Source organism: Pelophylax lessonae (genome assembly GCF_965119305.1).
Source record: "Pelophylax lessonae genome assembly, chromosome: 2".
Classification (NCBI taxonomy): Eukaryota; Metazoa; Chordata; class Amphibia; order Anura; family Ranidae; genus Pelophylax; species Pelophylax lessonae.
In genome coordinates, this window is record NC_138769.1 from 357,347,696 (window position 1) to 357,364,912 (window position 17,217).

Sequence of the window (17,217 nt, forward strand, 5' to 3'; positions counted from 1 at the left end):
TTCTTTGTACTTCTCACCTTTGTGACACCATACAGTTTTAAAGCCATCAGTTCCAAAAACATTTATTTTGGTCTCATCACTCCAGAGTACAGAGTCCCAATAGTCTTCTTCTTTTTCAGCATGGGCCCTGGCAACTTATAGGTTTGCTTTCTTGTGCATGGGCTTTAGGAAAAGCTTCCTTCGTGGATGACACCCATGCGTGCTTTTCCTCTGGAGTGTATGCTGTATTGTGTCATGGGAAACAATCACCCCAGCTTGGCTTTCTACTTCTTTAGCTAACTGCAGTGAACTTGCGTGGCGATTTTCTTCAACCCTTCTCTTTAGAAGATGCTCCTGTCGAAGTGTTAACTTCCATGGACGGCCTGAACATCTCTGTAAGATGGTTGCAGTTCCATCATTGTTAAATTTTTTATCACTTTTGCTACAGTATTCTGACTGATAGGTGAAGCTTTGCTGATCTTCTTGCAGCCTGCACCTTTTTTTTTAACTAAATTATTTTCTTTCTCAGGCTTTGTGACATTTCTCTTCCATGCGGTGCCATTGCTGACAACATGAAATGGGAAGGGGTTTTCCTTTGTTAAGTAACGCCCTTTTATAATCAACTGTCTGCTGGACACCTGTTTAATGATTAATTAGACTCAGTTGTAAGTGAATTCTTGCTAATTAGGATTGTGTTGTCTAAAATGTAGCTTTGTTCATAAGAGTTTCATTGAGGTGTATTCATTTTTGCAACATGGTCCTGAATTAATTTGTTAGGAAAATACTTTTTTTGTGAGTGCAAACTAACAAATCTTGGTTGCAATCAACGGCCCACATTTGTGGGAGTATTTTGTAGTATAGTGTCCAATAGAAAATGTTAGTTCTGAAAGGAAAGTAAAGATTTTCTGACAAATCTGTTCAGGTGTACTCATTTATGCTGAGCACTGTATCTGCCCCCCCCCCCCCCCAAAAAAAAAAACATGTGTTAAAAAAGTGTTAGAGGAGGGGGGAGGAGAAGGAAAAGTGGAAGTTCCCCTTTTGGTAAAGTCTTTGTTTAAGTAGTTAGGTTATTCACTAATTAGGAGTATCAATCAAACTAAAGTCAGTTTTGAAAACAGTAATATTTAGAAAAACAATAATAGGTTTGAAAACAATTCAATATTATTTTTACTACACCAGACAATCAGGGTATCAACAAGCTAGCAAATCCACATCCTACTTAAACAGTTCCCACCCAGCCTATAGAGGATTAACAGCCACGCGGGACTCTCCTCCTTCCAGGTGGACATCATATGACGTCCCCCCTTCCCCCCCCCCGGTCACACAGCTTGTTCGCATCCACGGAACCGTGCAGCACTGTGAACGGTGGTGAGCCTTGTCTCTCAGACACAGCACATCATCTATCAGGGTAAAGAGCCAATGAAAATGGTTCTTAATCATGTGATTGGCTGCATCCAATCACAGCCAATCACAAATGTAAACAAACAGCATTAACTCATTGTTACTGGCTTCTCCTCCTCACACACCGATCCTGTGTGAGGAGGAAAAGTCGGAAACAGTAAGTTACTGCTTAACCCCTTTCTGTACTGTGCACCACTTTGCCTGATTGCCCTGAATTAAAGAGTACAGTGCAGCTCATCAGTGTACCTGTCAGCGCAGCTCATCAGTGTACCTGTCAGCGCATCCATCAGTGTACCTGCCAGAGCACTCATCAGTGTACCTGTCAGTACATCCATCAGTGCAGCCCATCAGTGTACCTGTCAGCACATCCATCAGTGCGGCCCAACAGTGTACCTGTCAGTGCATTTATCAGTGCAGTCCATCAGTGTACCTGTTAGAGCATCTATCAGTGCAGCCCATAAGTGTACCTGTCATCACAGCCATCAGTGCAGCCTATCAGTGTACCTGTCATCAGTGCAGCCTACTCAGTGTACCTGTCAAAGAGCCCCCATCACTACCGCCCATCAGCAGTGTACCCATCACAGCTGCCCATCAGCTGTTTACCCATCATACAGCTGCAATTACCAGAGCCATCATGTCCAAAAAATATTATACCAATGAGGAGGCATTTCAAATCCTCAGTATGACAGATGAGAGCAACGGGGAGCTCTCACTGTCCGGTTCTAATTTGGAATACAAGCCCATCGAAAGTAGTCGAGCGGTGACCAAATCGGAAGAAGAAATCCCTCTTAAAAGAATAAGACAATCTAAAGACCAGCCAACCACCAGCCATGCCATATACTCCAATGGTGAATCAGCAAACACCAATAATGTTAGACCCCAGGATGAAAGGTCCAGTACTAGTACTGGAAGATCACACCAGACCCTATGAATCAGGGCCCAAACATGTCTTCCAGATGTCCTAGCAAACCCATTATGACTGCCTTCCAGCTCAGGGTCAGCTACAATCTCCCCCTTTCACATCATTGCCAGGTGTGCAGGCCAACACTGAAAATATTTCAGAAATGTATAACTGTACAAATGTTCAATATATCACAAACTACCTGAATTCATGCTATGCCGTGTTTTTGAATGGAGATGTCTCACATTAGAGGAGTTTATTTTCTTTTTGGACTTAATGATTAACATGGGACCTAAAAAAAAAAAAAATGAATTACATGCTTACTGATCCACCCATCCATCACATGTATTTTGGGGTGTATTTGCAAGTATGTGAGACAAACAAAAATAAAAATTCCCAGTTCAATTTGATAACCAGTTTGTTTACCAACCAAATTAACCTGTCCAACAGTTTGCGTCAAAACAGGGGTTTAGTTAGCACACATTTGCAAATGCATGTGTAAGTTGCAGGGCCACTCCATGGCACCCTGTATTACCTGCAGTCCTAACTCTTGTAAATTTATGAGAGTCTTCACGGTGGAAGCACATGCAAGTTAATGGATAGATCGGGGGCAGGTGAGCCTGGAGTTGTCCCAACCCTCCTAAAGGTACTTGGGGGCATAATGGACGCCCAGCCAATGGTACAACAGCAAAGGCATCCAGTATGTCCACTCACCAGTATACATTAACAACAAAGAAAATGGCCTCTGCCCCCACCAATAACTGGCCTTCATAGCAAAGAACACATGTGCAAAGGTGCAATAATATAAAGGGTTGAAGAAATTACTGAATATATCAACAAATCAATCAATCAACATAAAACATGTGTCCATATGACTCCTGAGCATGAACACTAAAATAACATGTCAAAATCAGCTTTATCGCATCAATTGAAAAAATAAATCAAAAGAGCTAGGTGCTAGTCCATTAAAGTGATTTCAAGTGAATAAACAGGCTCTAAAGTGCCAAAATAAATGCAGTTGCCGCAATGGATCATTCAGGTGCTCACGATCCCACCACCAGTGATGGATGACCTCTCACCTTATAATTTGACCAGTGTTTCACCACTAGGTAAAAAACAGCTTTATAGTATCCCCAGACAAATGGGTAGATTCGATCCTCTCATTAGGTCCTGAGTGCTCCCTGGTTGCTGCACAGATAATTAGGGTGGCTCTGTCCTCACTGTATTTCCCCAGTCTCCGTCATAAAACAGGAATAAATGGAAAACAAATCTAGTGCTGTCTGTATATAAGGTATTTATTAAATAATCCAAATATTAAAACTCACATTCGTAGGCACAGAAGCTGTGCGGGCTGGGTAGGCATTGAATCGGTTTAGGAGATGCAGGAGAAGTTGTGTCCTGTAGCTGGATCTCGCCCGTGGTGTCTCCGCCCCCTAGACGCGTATCGTCAGGTGCTGATGGGCGTGTGCCTTCCTCAATAGGAAGTCACATGCCCATCTACTGAGGAAGTCACACGCCCATCAGCACCTGACGATACGTGTCTAAGGGGCGGAGACACCACGGGCCGCCTGCTGCTACATATAATATAATAGGGAATTAAGACCCTAAGACCCTAAGTTGTGGGAGAAGTTCAGCATCTAGTTTCAAATGCCATCGCAGTTGTGGACCAGTCATGGTTTTTTGTCAGGGATTCTAGCAGATGGCAAATTTGGAGATAGTGAAATTTCTCTGGAATGTCGTATGTACCATGTACCCTTGAGATACAGTGGCAGCTGGTGCTCCATGGGCCCGGGGGGGGGGGGGTGTCAGACAGACCGAACGCACCATACCCCCCCCAACCACACCAGGCCGTGCACCATCCCCCCCCGGACCACAGCGAGACAGGAGAGGAGAGGAGAGGACAGACAGGACAGGCAGGACGAACAGGCAGGAAAGACAGGCAGTACCCCCCCCCCAAGCTCACTCACCGTGCCTGGATGCAGCAGCAGGCGGCGGCAGCTTCTTCCCTGTCTTCTGCGTCTCCTCCCTCCTCCTCCATGCATGGCTTGTCCTTTCGGCCAATCAGGAAACGGGTCTCAAAACCCACTTCCTGATAGGCCAGGAGGAGGATCCGTGTGACAATAGCGAATTTTAATTCGCTATTGTCACACAACTGGATGGGCTTGGGGCACACGGCTCTGCGCCCCAATCCCACTCATTTGTTTAGCCTGTGAGAGCCTCTGGCTCTAATCACATGGCTAAAATAAAAACCCCTATTGAACTCCATGCGTCCGGCGCCCCGCATGTAGATTAGGAGGCCAGACACATGGATAGGGGGAAGGCGCCCCTGCGCCCCGTATGACCAGCCGCCACTGTTGAGATATTGGAAGGAGACAATGCTTTGGGAAGAAAGAAGAGACTGAGCTGTCATTGGGCCCTTACTATGCCACCAAAGATAGCTTTGAGGACTTTCCAGACCTGGTGGAAATAAAGGGCAATTAAATATTTCTAGAAGAAGGAGGTGTGGTGACGAGATCAGTTTTGCTGAATATTTCATAGAATCCCATATCATAAGGGTTTAAAGGTTTAGGGCATAATTGCAGGGGGAGCCAGGGCAAAGAGGAAAGTGGGATTGGGTCAGTATCTACTACATCGATAAAGGTCCAAAGGGGTCAGCCTTTCCTGCAAACAATTGGGCTAGGGGATCTGGGCTGCCTTATAATAATGCGTAATGTTCAGCATCCCCAGCCCTCCCTGAGTTTTGGGCCTATAAAGTAGATGTCTGTTTTGCCTTGGTCTAGCAAAGCCCCATTTGAACTTAAAAAAAAGGCATTGCAGGGAACGCAAGATATGTGGAGGGACCGGAATAGGCAAAACTCTAAACGGATATAGTAGTTTAGCAAGAAGAGTCATCTTTATAGCATGTATCCGACCCAACCAAGAAATATTTTGTTCCATAACTCCAGCAGCCTAGTCAAAGCTTTAATAAGAGGGGGGTAGTTAGCGCTATATAGAGCTGAGTATGTCGGGGTGAGTGTAATTCCAAGGTAGGGGATAGAATTTCCTCATCACGGCTGTGATTGGAGGGGACTTTGCAGGAAGGGCACATTCCAAGGCTGGGATCGTGGCTGAAGGAGACTACCCGAGGTAGAAGAAATACCCGTAGTGGCTGTAAAGACCCAGGGAGATCCATTCGATCCGGGAGGATCTCTTAACAAGCACAGATGGTTTTAGTGTCATATGACATATAAAACCCACAGTTTTCGGTGAGTGGGCATTTCATTCATTTACTCACGGTGAAGGAAGCACTAAGGAATTAAGGAATTCAGCAAGGAGCACCAGCACTTTATTATTATATGAATTGGTTTTAGGACTACTTGATTTACTTATTTTTTACCAATTTGAAAGTTTTTTCACTGCACACTGTGAAGGACTATAATCACCAGTGGTTTATGTATTTATCCACTTATTTATTTATTGTCTATTTATCAGTGTATTTAATTAATTATATATTTGTTAATATCACCAATTATCCATATTAAGCACTATTGTGAAACATATAAAATTCTCCCATTAGGGGACACTGCAAGCGCTATAGTTATCACTACTGTGATCACTTTTTTTCAGCACCAGCACCCGCACTTTACATAGCAGCTGCAACATATTAATTAAATTAATTAAAATTATTTATTTATTGATTTTAATCACTAATCACTTTATTAAATCCACTTAATATCATACAATTAGTAGACCAGGTCCTGTTAATTATCTCCTTGGCGCGCTAATATATACAATTCGTATATATTTTTTGCACAACTATATACCTTATCCAGCGCAGCCATGGAAACCTTTGATATTTTTAATTATGTCACTAATAAAAAAGTGGATGTGGATACTATCTTTTCAGGGATCGCTCCCCTAAAGATAGATAAAACCATGGATCAGCTTTTTAAATCCCTTAAAAGTAATATGGATAAGCAAATACGTACCTGGTGGGACATTTTGACCTTGGAAAAATACATAAAGGACAAAATGACCCCCAGAAGACTAAGATGGGAATTAGCCCCCAATGATGGCATGGTGGACGCAGACCTGGAGGATGAATGGTATTTATTCTTCCAGGGGTGTGAACACAGCCTCTTGGAACTCATTGTAAAAAGAAGGAAAGCAAAATTAAACAAAATCAATGAAAATATCAAAAATCTTAAAGAAGATCTAGAGCCATATAATACTTCCAATGAATACAAAGAAAAATACAAACTAAAGATTTTTTGGACAAACTGGATAGGGATACTCAAATAAAGAAAATTAAAAAATACCAGAGAGACATAGGAGATTACAACAAAAATTTGGTTTACAAATGGCAAGAAATAAAAATAGAAAATAACATCATGTCTAGATCCTCATCTATCGAGAGGGATATTGATGTAATTCAAGCAGCACCTACCCCCACTCCGCAAGAGGAGCGAAACTTCCAACTCCCTACTCCTAGATCCACTGTTGGTCCTCAATCGCAGAGAACACCACATACCCAAAGGGAGAAACACAAATCTGGACCATCCAATCAAACTGTAAAATACAACCTACCCACCCATAATTCTTTTCAACCACTTGAGAATTCACAACAGGGTTACTATACACCTGATAAGCCACCATTTCGGGATTTTCACGGGTGGGAGAACCGGGAACCCCCGGTATGGAATGGTTATGTGAATCAGGTACCATATTACCAACGCCCAAATCGAGGGTACAGGGGTTGGAATCGAGGTTGGAACCAACCCTATTATGGGAGAGGAAGAGGGGGCAGGGGAGGACAGTGGCAACCCCAGCCCCCACCGCCCCAACAGGGTTACCAACCCTATTATCAGAACCCATCCCACCAACACCCCCCACCCCGAAAAGAACAAGAGGGGGCAAGAGACGCAGAGGATGCAGAGGTGGCGGGGGCAAAAAGAAAAAGGGCCCAGTAGGTCTGGGAATTTTTAACTTGAGCGGAGTTGAATTCTCAGAGAAAGAATTATTAGTATTAGACATGGGACTAAAATATGCCCCTGACCAACTTTTAGACCCTTTTAAAGTTTTCGTGGATGTACAAAAATTCGTGAGGAAAATTAACATTAAGAAACATTTTATCAGTAAACCAGTTTTTAAAGCCAATAATGTTAATAAATATGTCACTAGTGGCTTGAAAAATAAGTCAACTTTTAATCCGAAATGTGGTAACAACCATTTCGTGGAAACTTTTAAATCTATGGTTGAACAGGATTTGAAAATGATGAAAAAGAAATGGCATGAACCTAAAGATAATATAAACATGGGCATACGTGAATTGGAACAACGAAAAAATGTCGTTATTCGCCCCGCTGATAAAGGGGGAGGCATAGTGATCCTAAAAAAGGAGGACTACTATGACGAACTTAACAAGTTGGTACATGATGAAGAGACTTACACGAAATTAAGTAGTAATCCTCTGAATACCTTCAGAAAAAGATGTAAGAAACATCTCAAAAGGGCACACAAGAAGGGAATACTTAATACTTACCAATAAAGAATATCGCTATTTACTCCCCGAAGCCCCCCGGACACCTGTCATTTATCAACTCCCAAAGGTCCACAAGAATGCAGAGAAACCACCTGGCAGGCCCATAATTAGCGGGATAGATTCCCTATTTTCGCGCATAGGAGAATATTTAGATACATATTTGAAACCTCTGGTCACGCACTATCCATCACATCTCAGAGACAGTAAACATCTCATTAATTTAATCGATTCACACACATGGGAAGACGATGAGATTATTCTAGCAACCATAGATGTTGAATCGTTATACACGAATATTGAACAAAAGGATGCCTTATCAGCCATAAAATGGGCCATAGAAGATCAACTCGAGCTGGAACCGGAGCAGAAAGAATTTATCCTCAAACTTTTAAAAATGGCAATGGAAAGTAATTATTTTTGGCACCAAGGAGAATACTATCGTCAACACAAAGGAGTTGCCATGGGAGCTCGGTATGCACCCAGTGTAGCCAACCTGTTTCTTAGTAAGTGGGAAAATGAGGAAATCTTTGGAAATAAACGAGATGAAATGTTGATGTACCGAAGGTATATAGATGACGTGATCATTGTCTGGAAGGGATCAGAAGAAACACTAAAGGAATATATAGAAGGTATGAATAACAACCGATATAAAATTAAATTCAGTGGAATATATGACAAGAAAGAAATACACTATCTGGACCTTACTATATTCAAGGGAGAAAAAGGACTCTGTACTAAAACGCACTTTAAGGCAACAGACAGGAATGGATATATTCCCACCCATAGTGGGCACCATCCTAACTGGATAAAGGGAATCCCTAAGGGACAACTCATGCGCCTGAAGAGAAATTGTAGCAATGAACAGGATTTTATGAACCAATCAAATATGATTTTAGACAGGTTCCAAGAAAAAGGATACAAAAGAAATACACTGGAAAAAACCAGAGATGATGTCAAAAATATGGACAGAGGATTACTTCTAAGAGATAAAGAAAAAGAAGATAACGACTACTCTTTGAATTTTATCACACAGTACAACATAAGATACAGGGAAGTGGAAGATATTATCAAAAAGCACTGGCACCTTCTTTTGAGGGATGAAAAATTGAAGGAGGTTATTCCAAACCGGCCGAAATTTGTCTACCGCAGAGGTCCTAACCTCAGAGACAAATTAGTAAAGAATGTACCAGATCCCCCCAAGAAATTTTTAACTTTTTTAGATTACAAAGGTTTTTATTCATGCGGAAGGTGCAAACCATGTAAAACTGTGAAAACGAGGAAAAGACAAGTTCTTGAGTTCCAATCAAACGTAACAAAAAAGAAATACAACATTAAGAAACTAATTACATGCAGGAGTACCCATGTCACATACCTTCTCACTTGCCCTTGTGGGTTACAATATGTGGGTCGTACCACAAGAGAGCTCAGGGTACGTATAGGGGAGCACATTGCTAATATCAAGAAAGGTTTTAGGAATCATAGTGTTTCCCTACATTTTAGAATGGTGCACAATAGGGACCCCACCTTTCTTACCATCTTGGGCATTGACAAGATTGAACAGAATTGGAGGGGCAATAATATGCGAATTGCCGTCTCCCAAAATGAATCCCGTTGGATTTATGAGCTCTCTACCCTACAACCCAAGGGTATGAATATTGACATGGACATTAATTGTTTTATTTCAAATCCATAGTCTTTTATAGAGTTTTTGATAAAATATGATAATTTATAAATTCTACAATATATTAATGTCTTTGTTCAGCCATAAATAATTAATTCTAATTAAGTAATTTAATAAATAATTTTAGATCGTGATAGTAAAATTTTATAAATAAAATTATATATATAATATCATATTAGCAATTTTGTAATCCACTTAATTATAATATTTATATATTTTAGACCTCTGATAAATTTAATAATAATTATATAAATACAGTATTTTTATGATATTAACCCCCATCACAATAATATTGACTATATATTTAATATGTTTTTAATTATTTATGAATTAAAATGTAATATTTTTATTAATATGATTTATTTATATGTGTGCCCATTTGTATGGAATATTTCCTATAATGTAGCACAAACTAACTTAATCATATGTTTACACATGATATTAGAATGGTACTGGCCAAATGATAAAGGAATATGGTTATTTAATATTGAGTTCATTGCACGCCATAAATGTTATTTACTATACGGGGACATGGAGGCATTTCCGGTTTCCGGATAGAGTTTTCTAAGAGCGGAGTTGGGCGGAGTGCTGAGCGGCATCTCTGGTATATAAGACCCACGCTAGACGTGTGACTCCACCTCTGAAGACGTCTAGCCAATGACGAAACGCGTTAGGTGGAACGCACGTGGTGACGTCATACGCACTCGAGTGGAACGCATACCGGAACTACCGCTCCCCACTCTTTGTGCCGAACATATGACGGTCCTATCTGTTTGCCTGTCTGTTTGGTTTTGAGCACGGTTACCTCACATTTGCTGTTATATATTTTTTTGAACTTTGGATGAGCACCTTTATCACCTGCTGGAAGTTTTATGGATTTTACCTTTGCTATGCATGGGGTGTGTGAATAAATATATTGGAAACAATACCACACTATCCGTTTTTATTTCCTCATCACGGCTGTGATTGGAGGGGACTTTGCAGGAAGGGCACATTCCAAGGCTGGGATCGTGGCTGAAGGAGACTACCCGAGGTAGAAGAAATACCCGTAGTGGCTGTAAAGACCCAGGGAGATCCATTCGATCCGGGAGGATCTCTTAACAAGCACAGATGGTTTTAGTGTCATATGACATATAAAACCCACAGTTTTCGGTGAGTGGGCATTTCATTCATTTACTCACGGTGAAGGAAGCACTAAGGAATTAAGGAATTCAGCAAGGAGCACCAGCACTTTATTATTATATGAATTGGTTTTAGGACTACTTGATTTACTTATTTTTTACCAATTTGAAAGTTTTTTCACTGCACACTGTGAAGGACTATAATCACCAGTGGTTTATGTATTTATCCACTTATTTATTTATTGTCTATTTATCAGTGTATTTAATTAATTATATATTTGTTAATATCACCAATTATCCATATTAAGCACTATTGTGAAACATATAAAATTCTCCCATTAGGGGACACTGCAAGCGCTATAGTTATCACTACTGTGATCACTTTTTTTCAGCACCAGCACCCGCACTTTACATAGCAGCTGCAACATATTAATTAAATTAATTAAAATTATTTATTTATTGATTTTAATCACTAATCACTTTATTAAATCCACTTAATATCATACAATTAGTAGACCAGGTCCTGTTAATTATCTCCTTGGCGCGCTAATATATACAATTCGTATATATTTTTTGCACAAGGGGATAGAATTAGACCCTTGAAAGGCAAAATGGTCCTGTGCCCTTCGGAGAGCGTCGTCTGTCAGAGAGACGTTCAGTGTGCGGGACTTGGCCTGGTTGACATAGAATGTATAACAAATGACTGCTTCTAGGTGATAATTGCTCTTTACCTGATACTGCTGCTATCTTATTGAGAATGTTTCAATAACAAATATAGGCAAAAGAATGACAGCCCTGTATATACAGTAGGTATACCCAGAAAGTACTTAAATCATAAATCCTACTGTGTGAAAGGAAAACTATTACTAAATTGATATTGTATCAAAATTATTAGCTTATCTGAGTATGTAATAAAAAAAGGGTTCTGCTGCTTCCATAAATACCCATATATAAATATGTCAAACTGATTCAACAAACATATAACAAATGTAACAAAAAGATGTTACAATGTTTCAAAGAAATAACCACAAGTGCATTAATCAATCATTAGAGTTCATAATCCATTGAAACAATTAATTGAATTAATATGAATAAAGTGTCCAAAAATGGTACCAAATGAATGTGAAAATAAAAAAAAAAAATTGTATGTTCCTCTTGTCTTCTTATATTAATACAAAAAACTGAAAGATGGCACCTCCCAGTGGAATGATGTGAAATTTAAATACTACATCTATTAGATGGATGCGGCTGCCATAAATTTTTTTGGGTAAAACCAAAAAAAAAAAAAAAACGTAAAGTGAGCGATTTCAGGTGCTGAATCTAAGAGTGCTATGTGCCAATAAATAGGTAAAAAAATAATAGCATAAAAAATAAATAATAAATACTTAAATATTAAGTAAGGTCCAATAATTCATAAAGTGCAAAAGTTCACTCAGTGCACACAATTGCATATAAATATAAATTTTACATGAAGTCCATTAATTCATAAAGTGCAAAAATTCTTCCAGTGAAAAAAATCCACCTCAAAAGTGACAAAAGGTGCTAAAGAGATCTTCTTGCTTAAAAGGTGCTTGTGATTAAATTTTCCTTCACCCGTTAGTGTGCATTTTTGCACTTTATGAATTATTGGACTTTATCTAATATTTAAATATTTATTATTTATTTTTTTATGCTATTATTTATTTACCTATGTATCCAGCACATAGCACTTTTACATTCGGCGCCTCAAATCACTCTCTCTTCTTATAATAATACCACATCAAGAAAAAATATGATCCACCACCTCTTATAATGAATTCACTCACCAGACGGAATGGCTGGTAATGTGATTAACCAGCAAGCAGGCATTTTCCTTTGTGGGGAGTGACAGTCTGCAGCCCTCTGGATCAATCTTTTAAAAACTCTCCTCTCCCACTCTCGAGGTATATCCCAGGCAAAAGGGAAATCAATGAAAGAGAAGAGAGCTTGGCATAGCATAGGCTCCTTTAAAAAAAAAAATTACCACTTTAATAAAACAATTTAACACTCACATTTAAAAGTGTCTCCACTGACACGAGTATAAACAACATTGGATCATATGCGGGCTGGCTACAACTTCTTAGCTGCTGGGAGCTGACCCGACTCCATGTTATAGCAATCTCTCCAGCTCACACCCAACGTACTTTTCGTCATTGGACGTCTTTACAGTGCAATGGAAAAAAAAAAAAAAAACATTTTAATGAATTTTAATGCGGAAAAATACCATAGATAACCCAATGATTTTGTAAAATATAAAAGATGCTGTTATGCAGAGTAAATAGCTATCGAACATGTCATACATTGTTTTGGAAGCTTTTTTTACTAAATAAATAAAACTCTAATGTTAATTTTTAAATTTTAAAGTAGCTAGGTCCTGTTCCGAATAGGGCCCAGTGGCTGCACTCTTCTATCCTCAGCCTGGAAAAAGCTAAAGTATTGTATGACATTGCAAAAAATCAAAGAAGAATAATGGTGCTCAGCACTGACCGTCACAACCAAGGTATCCGTATCTCCCTCACAAAAGTTAACTCTGAATTGTGTATAAGATGTATTGCACCCTTAAAAATTTTTTTTTAATAAAGGAATTGTCAAAAACTGTCTCTGTGTTTTTATTTATTTTTACCTTTTTTGGTGAATGAGTAGGGGTACAATGCATCCCATACTCATTCACATGGGAAGGCAGGATCCGGGGGCCCTCTTGTTTAAGGGGGTTACCAGATTCCGATAACCCTCCCCCCACCCACAGACCCCCCACAACCATTGGCCAGGGTTGTGGGGAGGGGGACCTTGTTCCATCAACATGGGGACAAGGTGCTTTTTGGGGGATCAGAGCCCCCCTGCCCCAAAGCACTCATGTTGAGGGCATGTGGCCTGGGATGGTTCAGGGGGTGCCTTGCTCGCCCCCCCCTTTCCTGACCTGCAGGGCTGCATGCACAGATAAAGGTCTGTATGGTTGGGGGGAGCACACAGTTTTTTTCCTTTCATTTTTATTGCCGGCATTCTTTTTCATCAGTTGTAAAGGGCACGGCGGCCAGCTTCTCCGCCCACTCCTTAACAGCCAGCTATTCTTCACATAGAGTTTAGATCCGTTGATACATTTTCGCTCGATATATTCAAATCGTTCTGAAAATGTGGAATTTGTTAGAAAATGAATAGACAAAACCAAAATAATTTCTCTATTGCTCATTGACAGACGTAGTCTTCTTGATTCTCAAGAGCTGGGTTATGTTGTCTCCGCAGGAGTAGGACTAGGCAGAAAGACAAAACGTTCTGGCTCCACCTTAGGGGCAGTCCCTGAGGGTATATCCTCCCTCTCTCTGCTACAGGGAATCAGTTTTTTTCTGTCTAGTCAGGAGTAAGGACCTAAGTTCCTTGCTGGGATCTTTTTGGTCCTGGCAAGATTTTTTCTTTAAAAAAAAAAAAAAAAAAGATTTTTTTTAGGCAGTTTTTCTCCAGTATTTTTTTCCTGTGAGATCTTCAAGCAAATACGCCGGACTGGGCGACACCAGTGGTCACCCCAGCCGGCCTACGAGCGCGCGCAGACCATTGCATTGCGCTTGGTCGGCCGCGACACATTCAAGTAAGTATGCGGGGCCGGGCGACGGGCTGGGTGTTGAGATCCAGTGGTCACCCCGGTTTCTGCCTACAAACGCGTGCAGACCAGAGCTCCGCGCTGGGTCGGCCGCGACGGAGTCCCAGTGGAGGGACTGACCTTGCGAGTTAAAAGTCTCGCTTGGACGCCAGGAACCAGAGAGTCGAGGCGTCCGGAGTGGTCCACAACCCCCCACCCCGGTGGAGAGGGTATTGTGAAGAGAGGGTGCCTGTCGGTTCGGTATGGTGAGTAAACGTTCCCTTTTTTCTTTCCTCGTTATGAGGCAGTATGAATTATGGGCCCCTCCATACATGGTCAGTATATATCTGACACTAAAAGTCCCCCTTGTAAATACAGTATGTGTTTGTGGGAAGTGGACTTGGTTTGAGAGCTAACACTCTACCCAGCAGACTGTAGCATTACAGCAGACATAGGAGGTATAATCCTACCTTATTTGTAGTGTATCTCCTGTAGATCAATAAATCGCCACTTAGCAGAGATGCAGGTGGATATGCTGGGAAAAACGATTTCGGCGGTCCGCCGCCATTTTGCCGTAGACCAGGTGCATGTATGTCCTCAGGTCACGCCGGCCGCCATGTTTTTGGAGTCTAATGTCTCTTGTATGGGGGCGGCCATGTTTCATGAGCCCAGCTACCTCGTGGAGAGCTGGGAACGCCGGAAGGCGTACACAGGGGGCGGAGCCACGTCCTTCTACCCGGGAAAAAGCAACAGCTCCTTCCAGTCTGTAAAAGACAGACGCTGACTGCAGTCGGTTTGAAACTTCACTGCATCGGTTGGTGAGCCTTGGGGGTCCCTCTCTCTCTCTGTGGGGATCGAGAAGCAGGTACTCTGAGGGGCGCTATTGCGCTAGGGGGAGACACATAAAAAAAAAAAAAAAAAAGTTTTTTTGTTTTTTCTGGCAAAGGTGGCCTAAATTAACATGGACCCTGCCACTCATGTATCTCCTCCGGATCCCCTCGAGGGGTCTGCAGGATCCTCCAGCACCCCACTGACGATTGAATCATTGTCAGCTATTATGGAAACTTTTGTGTCCCGGGTGGAAGTGGCTTGTCAGGGACAGGGCGCAAGAAAGCGACCCCCGCCTAACCCTTTATTATCTGAAACCTCGGATTCAGACTCTGAGCCTATTTCTGCAGTTGCAGGTACTTCATCTGGGATTGGTGTCTCGTGTACTGTCTCTTCAGACAGTGAGGAGGATGTTTCGGCATCAGCCATAGCCAAAGAGGAAGCGTTGGTAAACGCACTCATTGTATCTGTTAAAGAAACCTTAAGATTACAGGGTATTCCGTCGGAAATAGCTGAAACTGAAATCCCTTTTGGTACTAAAAAACGCATCAAAGTGGCGAAGGTTTTTCCATTGCCCAAATGTTTTGGCAATCCAATCAAAGAAGAATGGAGTCTGCCAAAACGCACTTCTACTATTTCTAAACGCATTAACAGGCGTTATCCGTTTGAGGAAACCCTCATTAAGAAATGGACAGAACCACCTGTGGTGGATTCACCAATTGCTAGATTGAATAAAGCCACGGTTATTCCTCTAGAAGACGCTCCGTCTTTTAAAGATCCAGTGGATCGCAAGATAGAAGCTATGTCTCGCACCATGTTTACCTTAATTGGATCAGCTTTCAGACCAATAATTGCTATTGGTCTGGTTTCGCAGGCTGTAACTGAATGGACCAAGTGGTTACGCCGGGACTTAGAAGAGGTCCCTCAGGCGGTATCAGATTTGTTGGAACAAATGATACAGGGGTTACAGTTTGTATGTGATGCGGCGTTAGACGCCACTCCATTATTGGCGCGAGCATCAGTCTCAGCGGTGGTTCTCAGGCGTACACTGTGGCTAAAAGGTTGGTTAGCCGACCAAGGTTCCAAAAAAGCATTGGCTAATATCCCCTTTTTAGGAGAGCGTCTATTTGGAGCCAACTTAGATGAGATCATTAAGGATCTCACGGGTGGAAAGAGCACCTTTTTACCGCAAAATGTTAAAGGTAAAGGAACTCGTCAAAAACGAGGGCCTTCTTTTTCTGCTCACAAGAGGTTTTTTCGTCCCGCGGGTGAAAAAATTAAGTCCTCCAAAGCTCCTTCAGGAGGCTTCAGGGGACGTTGGTCGGGCAAGCAAAAGCCCGCCCCCTCCAGACCTGAAGATAAATCGTCCAAAGCCTGAAGGTGCGCCCCCACCCATAACTGGGGTGGGGGGACGTCTTCGCCGGTTCTCGGATCCATGGCTTTCCAGAATCCCGGACAAGTGGGTTTGCGAAGTCACAAGGTCAGGGTACAAGATCGAGTTTCGATCTCTCCCACCGGCGCGATTCTTCCCTTCCAATATTCGACTATCCCCGGATCGTTTAGAAGATCTGCGGAGAGCAGTCACGGATTTACTACAACAAGGAGTGGTAGTCCACGTTCCTTGGACAGAACGTTTTCAGGGGTTTTATTCAAACCTATTTACAATACCCAGGAAAGAGGGCAAAGTGCGTCCAATTCTGGACTTAAGGGCACTCAATTCTTTTGTCAACATAAGAAAATTCAGAATGGAGTCCATTCGCACAGTAGCAGCCTTCCTGCATCCAGGGGATGTCCTAGCGTCCATAGACATCAAGGACGCATATCTTCACATTCCCATTTTCGCAGGACATCAGCGGTTTCTACGCTTTTCCGTAGAAGAGAACCACTATCAGTTTGTGGCGTTACCTTTCGGTCTCGCCACGGCTCCTCGGGTCTTCACGAAGGTGTTGGCCCCAATGTTGGCACTACTGCGCCAAAGAGGCATATCGATTCTAGGTTACCTAGACGATCTTCTGCTTCATGCAGAGTCTTCTCAGACCCTGCTACAAAACATAGAAATTACTATAATTTCTTTACAGGAATTCGGGTGGCTGGTGAACCAGCAAAAGTCATTTCTGGTTCCCACCCAGAGGCTCGAATATCTGGGTCTAATTCTAGACACACTCAGGACAAGAGTTTTTCTTCCGGTAGGGAAAC